Genomic DNA, 11,960 nt, shown 5'->3' with positions numbered 1-11,960 from the left:
CCCTGTAATCCCTGCTACTTGCGAGGTTGAGGCAGGAGAATCGCTTGAACGCAGGAGTCGGAGGTTGCAGCAACACAGCGAGATTCTCTTTCAAAAAAAAAAAAAAAAAACAGACAATTGCACATCTCTGCCTTCTTTCCTGTTCTGTCCAAAGCCTCATCTGGTGCCTCTCTTTTTCCACTGGCTTCGAGAGACCCTTCCTGTCCTCTCCCACACACCACATCTGCTGGAATCTACTGCATTTTCTCTCTGCATCTCCAGCCTTAACATGGCCAGAAACTTGGAATCCTTCTGGGTTATTCCAAGCATCTAGGCAAGACTATAGTGAGAGTAGGAATAAACTGGCAATCCACCACCTGGAGAGCAGAAAGGCCCAGCCCTGAGACCTCACTGTTTGCTTTTTGGGGGAATCCTGGCCATCCCAGAGGCCAAATAGTCCACTTCTACTTTTCTAGGTATGACTTATTATCACCCCTTCCCCACAGACCACCTCCCCCAAGTTTTCTTTCATCCAGAGATTTAATTAAATCCCTCTTTCAAATTTAGAACCAAGTTAGGCAACCTGAGGGAACATAAAAAGGGATGATTCAGTGTCCCCAGGCACCCCACCAGCTGGCTGGGACACCCAGGCCCTGGGAGCTAAATCAAGAGGACAGCAATGCAGGTTTAATTCTAGATGGTCTGAGAACTTCAAGGGATGTCGTCTCTATCTAGATGAAGAACCCAGGTTCAGCTGCTCCAGACATGCCCTCTCAGGCTCCCGGGGAACGCAGGCCCTATGACTCCTGCTCAGGGGACCCGAGTCAGAGATTCCCACACTGGGCCCACCTGCATAACCTCTTAATCCTCTTAGCCCACTGGCCACAGGCCCTTCTGCTCCTTCAGCCCAGAAGAGCCCAGAGACACCAAGGAAGGTGGGCACCCCCAGAGGACGCAGCCACGAGTTCCAGCCTCCTCCTCCCCAACCTGGCTTCCTGTTGCCTTATTCCTGAGGTCAGCTCTGGGCCCCTGCTTCTTCTTTAATGAGTCAGAGAACAAGGAAAAGAGCAAAAGTGAGCAGGCTCAGGGAAAGATGGAGACTAAGCTGGCCCTGGCTGAAGGTGAGCGAGGCCCCTCCTCCAGGACAAGCTGCTAGGAACTGTGCTCTTTTTAAAAAAATCCCCCACCCCGGCCGGGCGCGGTGGCTCAAGCCTGTAATCCCAGCACTCTGGGAGGCCGAGATGGGTGGATCACGAGGTCAGGAGATCGAGACCATCCTGGCTAACACAGTGAAACCCCGTCTCTACTAAAAAATACAAAAGCTAGCCGGGCGAGGTGGTGGGCGCCTGTAGTCCCAGCTACTCAGGAGGCTGAGGCAGGAGAATGGCGTGAACCCGGGAGGCAGAGCTTGCAGTGAGCTGAGATCTTGCCACTGCACTCCAGCCTGGGCGACAGAGCGAGACTCCGTCTCAAAAAAAAAAAAAAAAAAAAAACTCCCCTGCCCCACCGCCTAACAGAAAGGAGGCCATAAACAGGGATCTGCTTGACCAGCTGTCACCCAGCCAGTCTGAATGTCGTTCTCCCTTAAAGGGAGAAAAAGGCAGCAACTCTCAAGTAAGACTCCTAAACCCCCCAGGACCACACCCCAGAGGCCTAGCTAGACCCCACTCCTGCTCTCTAACCCCCAGCCTACAGGTGCATGTCTGGACAACTTCACAAGTAGGTCCAAATTTGGCCTCAAAGTCACATAAACAGATGTGATCCCAGAGCATGCAATCCTGTCTTGGTGAATCTGCTCTAAGTCCATGCATCCCTTTGGCCTCTTTGAAAAGGAACAAACAGAAGAGGAATTCTGTTTTCCTCTTGGAAAAAAGAAAAGGAAAAAAAAAAAAAAAAAAACCCCACACAAACCCAAATGGAAAGGTACTTTGTACTGCTTAAACTCAACCAGATCAGGAAATACTGATGTTTTAAAACAACAGCACAGGCTGTGTAACAGAACATGACCGAATACAGGCATGAACATGAGGGATCAGGTCTAGAGTCCAGTCAGCAGTTAACTCCCTGTGCGGTGAGGCCTAAGTCATGATCTCTCTGAGTCTTAGGGTCCCCATCTGTGAGACACAACAAATGAAAGCACTGGGGGCCACACCAGGACTTCTCTGAGCCTCAGTTTCCTCACCTGTAAAATGGGCACAGCAACATTTGTGAGAGTCCTGTGAAGCACAATGGGCAGAAGTATGCCATGCACTGTGGTGTCTTAGATAAAAGGTGGGTAAGCGGGAAAGGCCCCTCCTCTCTGTACCTCCAGCCACTGCCTCTGCAAGAACAATCCACAGACACTGGATCGCCACCATGCCACTGCGCCCGGCACCAGCAACTCAAACACAAATAGCTGAGATCCCCTCAGCCTGAGAAGCAGCTAGGATAGACAAGGGATGCCTCTGGTTTGGAGGCTTCCCAGGAGAGGGAAGAGCAGCCATCTCCTGGAGCAGGAATCTTAAGCACCGGAAAAGCCCATAACACAGAGTCAATAAGGCTGGGTATGGTATGGGAGCCACTGGCCTGAACCCTGCAAACTCCAGTCCTACAGCTCCCAGGCCACCAAGACAAACCTGAGTGAGCTGCACGTCCCAGATTTTATGAGCCGGCCTCCAATTCACTAGCTGTGTCCTTGAGTCTTAATCCCGCTCCACTGCCAACACCCCACACCCAGCCCTGTGATCTTAGGGTTTCAGGGAAATGGAAAGTCATTCCTCTTTGTGGAAAGGTCAAACCCTTGGGCTCGGTTTTTTCCAATGCTCCTTCTGGCTCTCCTATTTGTTTGATTCTAAATTCCTTTATCCCCCCTGCTGGAAAGTCAGACAGAACATTCCTCAGGAAAGAGAACTTTTAGCGGGGGTGTGGTGGGGAGGAATAATTGAGGTAAAATGAAAAATGGGTGAAATCAGGTACTATAAAATCTTGGTACTCAAAGAGTGCACAACAAATTGCACCGGTCAGCAGTCATTACCGTGAACTCACAATGCTTTGGTGAGTCACCCAAGGCTGGGAACTGAAATCAAACTAACACTCTATCACAGTACAGGACAAGAGCTCAGCTGCATACTAATGGCAAGAATCCGCTAAACGCATCCCTTGCTACTCCCAGCAGCAAATGCATAAGCTACTTCATACTCAAATATAAATTAGTGAGCTATTTTCCTTGCTGGGTTAATACAAATCGTGCTCTGGACCAATTAAGTAAGCCACTTCAAAACTTTGCTTCAGCATATTGGAAAATGTCCCGCTTAGGGGAAGAATGAAGTCTCGGGTGATGCATGCCCAATTGACGGCGAAATAGGTGAGAGTGCTTTCAGAATTATTGAGGATTTTGTTATTAATGGTGTTTCAGTGTTGGCTTCTTAAACACATCAAACAAATTTCCTTTAAACTAGTAGTTCCTGACTGCCACGGGGAAGGCTGCAGGCCTCCCACCTCCCAGATGGTTCAACCACAATAAACGTTTGGCCTGTCAGATGCACAACATTGATGAACTAATTGAAATATGCTGCAACAAGCAAATCCAAAATAAATGTGGAATAATTGTTTCCTTACATGATAACCCGCTGAAGTGCCTCCACGTCTGGCCACCCCTGCTGACTGAATGTTCCCCCTGCTCTGTGAGCCTCACTTATGTGTGGTTTTCAAGGGAGTTAAATGCTTCTTTCCAGTGTGATTACCCACATGGGAAAAATTCTAATTGCAAAAAATGTTGAGTTTTTCTCCCTCTTATGAAAAAAAAAAAAAAGCAAGTGAAAAGTCAACTGTTATAAAGTACCAAGGAAAGCAATTAAATGGGCCCTTCAGTGTGAGAGAGAGATTGTCCTCCTGTTCTCCAGAGCACCATGGCCAAGCCAGCGTTAACCACGCATCCACACCTGCGGGGAAGCCCTGCCTGTCAGACAACCTCACGCCACTGATGGAAGCTGGGAATGGCCACCTATTTCTACCCTGACACACATATCCCTATCCCCCTCTCCCCTCCCTCCCTTCCTCCAAGGGGCTGTCTAGAGAGACAGCAGAGGGTGGAGGCCAGCAGTACCCACAACAAGGCCCCCCACGGGCTCACAACCTCATGCAGGACACTGGTGCCCAGTGAGCCCTCCCTAGGGGGCTGGGAGGCTGAAGGGCCTGATTCTAATCCCAGGAGGACAACAGAAGCAAAGTGCAGGCCGGGCGGTGGCTCACGCCTGTAATCCCAGCACTTTGGGAGGCTGAGGCGGGTGGATCACGAGGTCAGGAGATAGAGATCATCCTGGCTAACACGGTGAAACCCATCTTTACTAAAAATACAAAAAATTAGCCAGGCGAGGTGGCGGGCACCTGTAGTCCCAGCTACTCGGGAGGCTGAGGCAGGAGAATGGCGTGAACCCGGGAGGCAGAGCTTGCAGTGAGCCGAGATCATGCCACTGCACTCCAGCCTGGGCGACAGTGCAAGACTCTCTCTCAAAAAAAAAAAAAAAGAAGCAAAATGCACAGTCCTGCTCCATGGCACAACCTGTGCCTCAGACTTGGGAGGGAAGCCCCCCAGCTGCCAAAAGATAAAATTCAGGCCCTCCCCAGGAATCACCTCTCAAACGGAAATAAACAGCTCTGCAGAGGAGAAACAGTAATAATCTGTATGAATTAGGTACCAACTCTTAAGAGGGCACACAATAGGCAAAAGACTTGGGAAAGGTTCCTCTGAGAGAGCCCAGGCATAAGAAGGCCACAGTTTGAGGCATGGGGGCCCCAGGAACCCCCCACCTTGGCCTGAAACACCTCCGTAAGAGGATTATTCCTTTGGGCGAAGGATTGGTCTCAGCTCCTCTTAAGAAAGGCCAAGTCTATTGCAGGGCTGCCACCAGAACCCTCAGCATGAAAGTACAGAGTCCCTCCTACCTGTAGACTTGAGCAGAGAGAGATGGGCACCATTCTGCTGGCAAAAGCCCTTCTAGAAGAAGCTACAGCAGGGCTGAGGGAGGACAGCTTGTCTTTCTCTCGCACCTAAGACAAGCAAACACAAGAATCTGCCCACAGCCTCATCCCGCAGCTTCAGCCTTCATCCATTAAGTACCATCAGCATTGTGAGGTGCCCTGAGCTAGGCTGGATACACTATGGGGGCTGACATGAGGCCAAAGGTGGCAGATCCTCACTATCCATGGATTCCATATTTGTGAATTAACCTACTCACTAAAATGTATCTGTAGCCCCAAAATCAATGCTCATGGTGCTTTCAAATTCATTTTCGAATCTGTGCAGACTGGCAAAAAATTTAAGTTGCCTGACGGCACATTCCCTGCTGAGGTTGAACGAGGGGACATTATCTTCCCATCTCAGCTCTCGTAATGGAAACAAGGGTCCTTTCTGTGGTCTGTCCAGTGCCACATTTTTGGCACTTGTGTGCTCTGTGTTGGTGATTTTGCTGTTTGGAATGGCCCCCAATCATAGTGCTGAGGTGCAGTCTAGTTCTTGGGTGCAAGATGGTTATGACATGCAGAGAAAATCTGTATGTTAGAGAAGCTTCATTCAGGCATGAGTCACAGTGTTGATGGCCAGGAGTTTAATGTTAATAAATCAATAATACATATTAAATAGGGTGTCTTTTTTGTTGTTGTTTTGAGACAGAGTCTGACTCTGTTGCCAGGCCAGAGTGCAGTGGCACGATCTCGGCTCACTGCAACCTCCACCTCCTGGGTTCAAGCAATTCTCCTGCCTCAGCCTCCTGAGTAGCTGAGACTACAGATGCACGCCATCACACCCAGCTAATTTTTGTATTTTTAGTAGAGACGGGGTTTCACCATGTTGACCAGGATGGTCTCGATCTCTTGACCTCATTATCCACTCATCTTGGCCTCCCAAAGTGCTGGGATTACAGGCATGAGCCACCGCGCCAGACCTCTTTCAACAGAAACATATACAACATAAGATTACATATGGATTGGTTAAAGAAAATGTTGTGCCCACAGGCTCAAAGGAGCCTAACCCTGTGTTTTCCCTAAGAGCAGTGGTTCAGTGTTCACCAACTCAGTGTTTTAAGTGGGACTTTATAGAACATAACTATGTTAGCCAGGATGGTGCACATGTCTGTAGTCCCAGCTACTCAGGAGGCTGAGGCAGGAGGATCATTGGGCCCAGGAGTTTGAGGCTGCAGTGAGCAATGATTACGCCACTGCACTCCAGCCTGGGAGACAGAGAGAGACCCTGTCTCAAAAAATAAGAAAAAAAAAGAACCTAACTATGGCCAACAATATGAATCAAATGACTATGCATACATGTATGCATAGTCAGGATATACTTTCCTCAGACAGAGTTATTCCACCCTGCAGTCATGTGCTCCTAAGGCTGCAGGTTGCCATGTCCACACCCAACAGGGAGTTTGAGCTGTCAGCTTCTGCTCCAAGACTGGAATCAGCCTCAAGGTCTCTTGGGTCCTCCCACTGCTCTGATAACACTCTGCCTTTTCCCTGGACCCATGACTCCCACTGACGTCCCTGATCATGACCTCTGATCTTTCTGACTAGCTGGGTCTTAATAAGACCCCTTTCCACAATAGAGATAAGGGACTGCAGGGGCAAGGGCACTCAAGGAAAAGCTTTGTGAAGGATGGGGAACTTCAACAAGGAGAGTGTGAAACTCATCTTTCCATGCTCTCTCTCCAAGGTTGTCTTGGGTTTTTGATTTGTCTGTTTTTTTTTTTTTTTTTTTTTTGAGACGGAGTCTCGCTCTGTCGCCCAGGCTGGAGTGCAGTGGCCAGATCTCAGCTCACTGCAAGCTCCGCCTCCCGGGTTCACGCCATTCTCCTGCCTCAGCCTCCCGAGTAGCTGGGACTATAGGCGCCCGCCACTTTGCCCGGCTAGTTTTTTGTATTTTTAGTAGAGACAGGGTTTCACCGTGTTAGCCAGGATGGTCTCGATCTCCTGACCTCGTGATCCGCCCGTCTCGGCCTCCCAAAGTGCTGGGATTACAGGCTTGAGCCACCGCGCCCGGCCTGATTTGTCTGTTACCGGAACCCTGCCTGTTAGTTTATTTCCTGTGTCCTCTGGCAAGGGCAGTTGTTTATATAATTTGACCAGGTGCAATGGCTTACACCTGTAATCCCAACACTTAGAGAGGCCCAGGCAAGAGGACTGCTTGAACCTGGGAGTTCCAGACCAGTCTGGGCAACACAGCAAGACATCGTCTCTACTAAAAATATCCTTCCATCATAAAGATACAGGCATGTGTATGTTCACTGAAGCGCTATTCACAATAGCAAAGACATGGAATCAACCTAAATGCCCCATCAATGGTAAACTGGAAAAGAAAATGTGGTATATATACACATAGTATAGAATACTATACAGTCATAAAAAAGAATGAGATCATGTCATTTGCAGGAACATGGATGCAATTGGAGGCCATTATTCTTAGCAAACTAATGAAGGAACAGAAAACCAAACACCACAAGTTCTCACTTATAAGTGGGAGTTAAAGGTGAGAACACATGGACACATAAGAGGAGGGCAACACACACTGGGACCTATTGGAGGGTGAGGGTGGGAGGAGGGAAAGGATCAGGAAAAATAACTAATGGGTACTAGGTTTAGGTACTAATGGGTACTAGTACCTGAGTGACAAAATGATCTGTATAACAAGCCTTCATGACACAAGTCTACCGATGCAACAAACCTGCACTTGTATCCCTGAACTTAAAAGTTAACAGCTGGGCGCGGTGCCTCATGCCTGTAATCCCAGCACTTTGGGAGGCTCAGGGCAGATCACCTGAGGTCAGGAGTTCAAGACCAGCCTGGCCAACATGGCGAAAACCTGTCTCTACTAAAAATACAAAAATTAGCTGGGCATGGTGGTGGGCGCCTGTAATCCCAGCTACTTGGGAGGCTGAGGTAAGATAATCGCTTGAACCTGGGAGGCGGAGGTTGCAGTGAGCCAAGATCACACCATTGCACTCCAGCCCAGGCAACAAGAGCAAAACTCCATCTAAAAATGATAATTTTTTAAAAAATAAAAGTTAAAAAAAAAAAAGTAATTTAAGCAAATGCCAGCATGCCCCTCCTAACAGCACTTGTCATGTGTTTGACCATAAACGTTTAGCAGAGATTTGTCCTGGTGTTGCCAGACTGGGTGTGAGGAGGTCAGTGCTCCATACTCATTTTACAGGAATCAAGGACCCACGTACAGAGCTGTCACTTTAAAAAAAGAGCACTAAACTGGTAATCAGGGACTTGGGTTCCAGGCTAGCAGAGAGGTCTTGTGCAAATCACTTCTATTCTGCCAGCCTCTGCCTCTCATCCTCAACAGGGTGCAGGCCCTCCCAGCTCCAGTGTTCTGGGATCCTCCATCAAGGATACAGAAGATTTGAAGAAGGCATCACTAGGCTCCCCACTTTAGCATCTGGACCAATTCTCTCCTTTCCCACCAGAAGACCTGTCCTGCAGGGCCATCATGATAACCACAGATTTTAGAATGTAAGTCCTACACACCTTTACAGTTGCTGTGGACTATCAAAACTACCCATTCTTCAAGGCTTCCTTCAAGTCCCACTTCTTTCAGGAAGTCAACCCTGACTGCCTTACCCAGAAAGGGCATCTACCCCTCTGAACTCTACCTTCAACAACTCTTATCACACATACCCTTTGTTACCTGTGGACTCATCTCCCTAACCACACTGTGAGTTAGTGAGTTAGGTACAATGTTACCTTTTTATTTTTCTTTATTTTTTCCTTTAGAGACAGGGTCTCACTCTGCTGCCCAGGCTGGAGTGCAGTGGCACAAGCATAACTCACTGCAGCCTCACACTCCTAGGCTAAAGGGATCCTCCCACCTCAGCTGCAGGCGCACACCACCATGCCCAGCGAGCAATGTTACTTGCTATATTCAATTCTCTTACCCATACAGTTTTCCAGAAACCTTTTGTGATGACTTTATAAAGAGCATAGAGAGAGAGATTTACACATAAACACACACACAGAAAAAAGAGTCCAGGAAAGCAGAAATAAATATGCTGATATTGAGGGCAAGTGAATATAGTTGCTAGACAGAATATCACATTGTGTGCTGAGCAGCCTAGAAGCCAAGGAGAAGAGGAGAAACATAATCAGTTGGAAAGATAGTGTGGTATAGAAAGAGCCACACATAGTGTGGCAAAGAAGCAGAACTGAGTACAAATCCAGGGAAACTTGGGCAAGTTAGCTGACCTCTCTGTGTGTCTTAACTTCTTTCTCTGGAAAAAAAGCAGCAGAATACAACCTACCCTGCAGGGTGTGTCAGGGAGGCCCAAGCACACACTGCATGGTGCAAAGTATACAAACAACACGTTTTCCTTCCCCACTTTCCCTTTCATTATCAAAGGAGTAAGCAACCTAGTTTCCTGGGGGAAGGAAAAGTTTGCCTGGCCCTAAATTCTAAAAGAAATGTTTAATATGGGTCACTGTAAGAAGCCTTTAGAAAAGGGGAAAATGCCTCAGATTATGGTTTTAGAGTAAACCAGATGAGGATTTGTCATGGCTCTATTTGATAACATTCCAGTGTATCCAGTAAAAGCTTAATAAACATCAACCAAATGACCTACAGAGAAGCTGGGCAAAGACCACTTAGCCGCATCTGTGTTTGGAGGCAGGGAGTCCTGTTAAGCAGCTTTCAGGGTGACTATCTGCAAAGGGATTGATCTCATCTAAGCAAAGTTGAGAACTGGCATACAAGAACTCAGTGGCTCGTTTTGGATTGACCTTGCGGTCATAAGCAGTGGCTCCTCCTGCCTATGGCCAAAGACACTGGAGCAATACCACTACGTTTACTTTAAAGAGCACATGGCCCCCAACATCTTTTCCAAAAACAGCAAGGCAGTGATCTCGAAGTACCAGACGTTTCCTCTGCTAATCTCTACAGATAACTGCACATCCTCTATGACTGGTCTTCTCGAAGACCAAGTTGGAAAGACTAACTGGATGGGCTGGTTAGGAGAGCATCTATCTACTTGGTGTTAAAACAGGCCTCTAGACACGGAGGAAGGCAATGGGTCTCCATAACAGAGAACGTATAAGCAATCGACTCTGGACAAGAAGGGCTATCAGTGCTCATCTATGCCAACCCTCTCACCATTTTCCTAAGTGCCTTACTGTGCAGCGAAGCATTGGGGACACAGAGAAACATGAAGCAGCACTGACCGCCCAGGAGCTCACGGTCTAGTGGGGGGCACATGTAAACAGATAAGGGCCATTCTGTGTGGCAGGCAAGTCAGACTAGGGTGGTTCGAAAATCAGAAGGGGGACCAGTTCCACCTGCGAAGGCCAAGACTGGGTCTCAACCAGTGAAGAGTTGAAGGTACCTGGGGAGATGGAGGGCATGGGAGCACCAAGCCTTTGAAAGCCTCTAGGTAGCCTGAGAGGACTGCAGCTTAGAGTATGAATGAAATGCTAGCAGAGGAGGCAGAAAAGGTAGATAGGACCCAGATCCCAAGGGGCCTTAGATACGCAGAGGAATTCTTTCAGATTCCATAAGGTGCAACCACAACCAAGAGAAACCAAGCGACATAGTTAAGCTCCTATAGCAAGTTATGGGAAAAGCCAGGCCTGGAACCCCAGCCCCTTCTCCCCTCTCCCGCAGTCCCCTTCTCTCCCCTACTGCCTCCCATGCCTGAGCAGCTGGAGAAGGCCAGGAGAGAGAATGGCCCATTCAACACTCACTACCCAGAGAATCTAGAGTCTGTGCCTGGCCATCTTCAGGGCAGAGGATGTACTGTCCTGTTCACTTGGCAAGCCACTCCTTACAACAAAAACAGTCCTTCCTAGCTCACTGTGTTTCTCTCTGCAGTGGGAGAGGGCTGGAAGTCCATTCCAACCACAGAATACAGTCTCTTCATGGAAGAAAAATAATTTAACAGCAACAGTCCAGGAATCAGAAAAGCTAGGGATCCAGAGGCAAGCCTTGGAAGGGCCTTCTGCTCCATGGAGACACTGACTGCACGCAGGGTACTGACCAGAGCAGGGGACCAGAGATGAATCAACTCCAGCCCGGGAGCTCGCCATCCAGCAGGGGAGATAAGGCAGATGGAAAAGTAACTATAAAATAAGGCAGACGTCGATAAGAGTTACACAGGAGATACAGATAGGAGGCAGTGGGAGTTCAGAGCAGAGAGGAGTCTGGGGGATGGGTGTTAGAGAAGATTCAGATGAAGGGGAGCACTTCCTGCCTTCCCTCCAGAAGTGGGGGGTCTATCAGCAGCTCTGGTCACTCCCAGATGGGGGCCGGGGAGAGAGCTGGTCGTGAATAAAGATAGATGTTCCAGTGAGGTCTCCTTTGAAGAATCCAGATTCTGGGTGGGAGAGGCAGGTAGGCCAGGGTGTTTGGAGAGGCGCCCAGCCCACACTTCAGAGGGAGGGAGAGGAGTGCAGGATGTCTGCAGGAGCAAGTCGGTGGAAAGGGGACAAGCCTGGAGGACTTGCCATGAAATGACATTTGCACCGCACGCACGATGTTCACCTGGACTGGCCGTTTGGGATTTCTTGCGGGGAGTCAGTGCACACTGGGGCGGGGGACACTGAACTTTCCCTCTCCCCAAGCCCCCCCACCCCCATCAGCCCTCCCACGGATAAGAAAGGATTCAGGGTGTGAAAAAGACAGAGGCGGCACCCCCATAACAACAGGAAGGGGCCACTGAGGATGGAGACGGGCCACACCCCAACCCTGGGCCCCCGACACACAGAGGTCACGGCCCGGGCCTGGGGACGTTGAGCTGGAGGCGGGAAGCAGAGAAGGCGGGCCAGGGGGCTCACCTCCGTTTCCTGCCGACAGCCCCTTCCTCGCCCTGGCACCGGCACTGCCCACGCCTGCCCCCCGACCGCTATGACACTTGTCCCTGGCGGGGGTCCCCCACGCGGCCGCGACCGACGGAAATTCGGAAATCAGCGTTTCGGGCACGAATCCGGGGCCGGCGACTCACTGAGGCCATCTCCTGAGC

The sequence above is a fragment of the Colobus angolensis genome, unplaced genomic scaffold, assembly GCF_000951035.1.
Source record: "Colobus angolensis palliatus isolate OR3802 unplaced genomic scaffold, Cang.pa_1.0 Scaffold28, whole genome shotgun sequence".
Classification (NCBI taxonomy): domain Eukaryota; kingdom Metazoa; phylum Chordata; class Mammalia; order Primates; family Cercopithecidae; genus Colobus; species Colobus angolensis.
Note: the sequence above shows the minus strand (reverse complement) of the source record.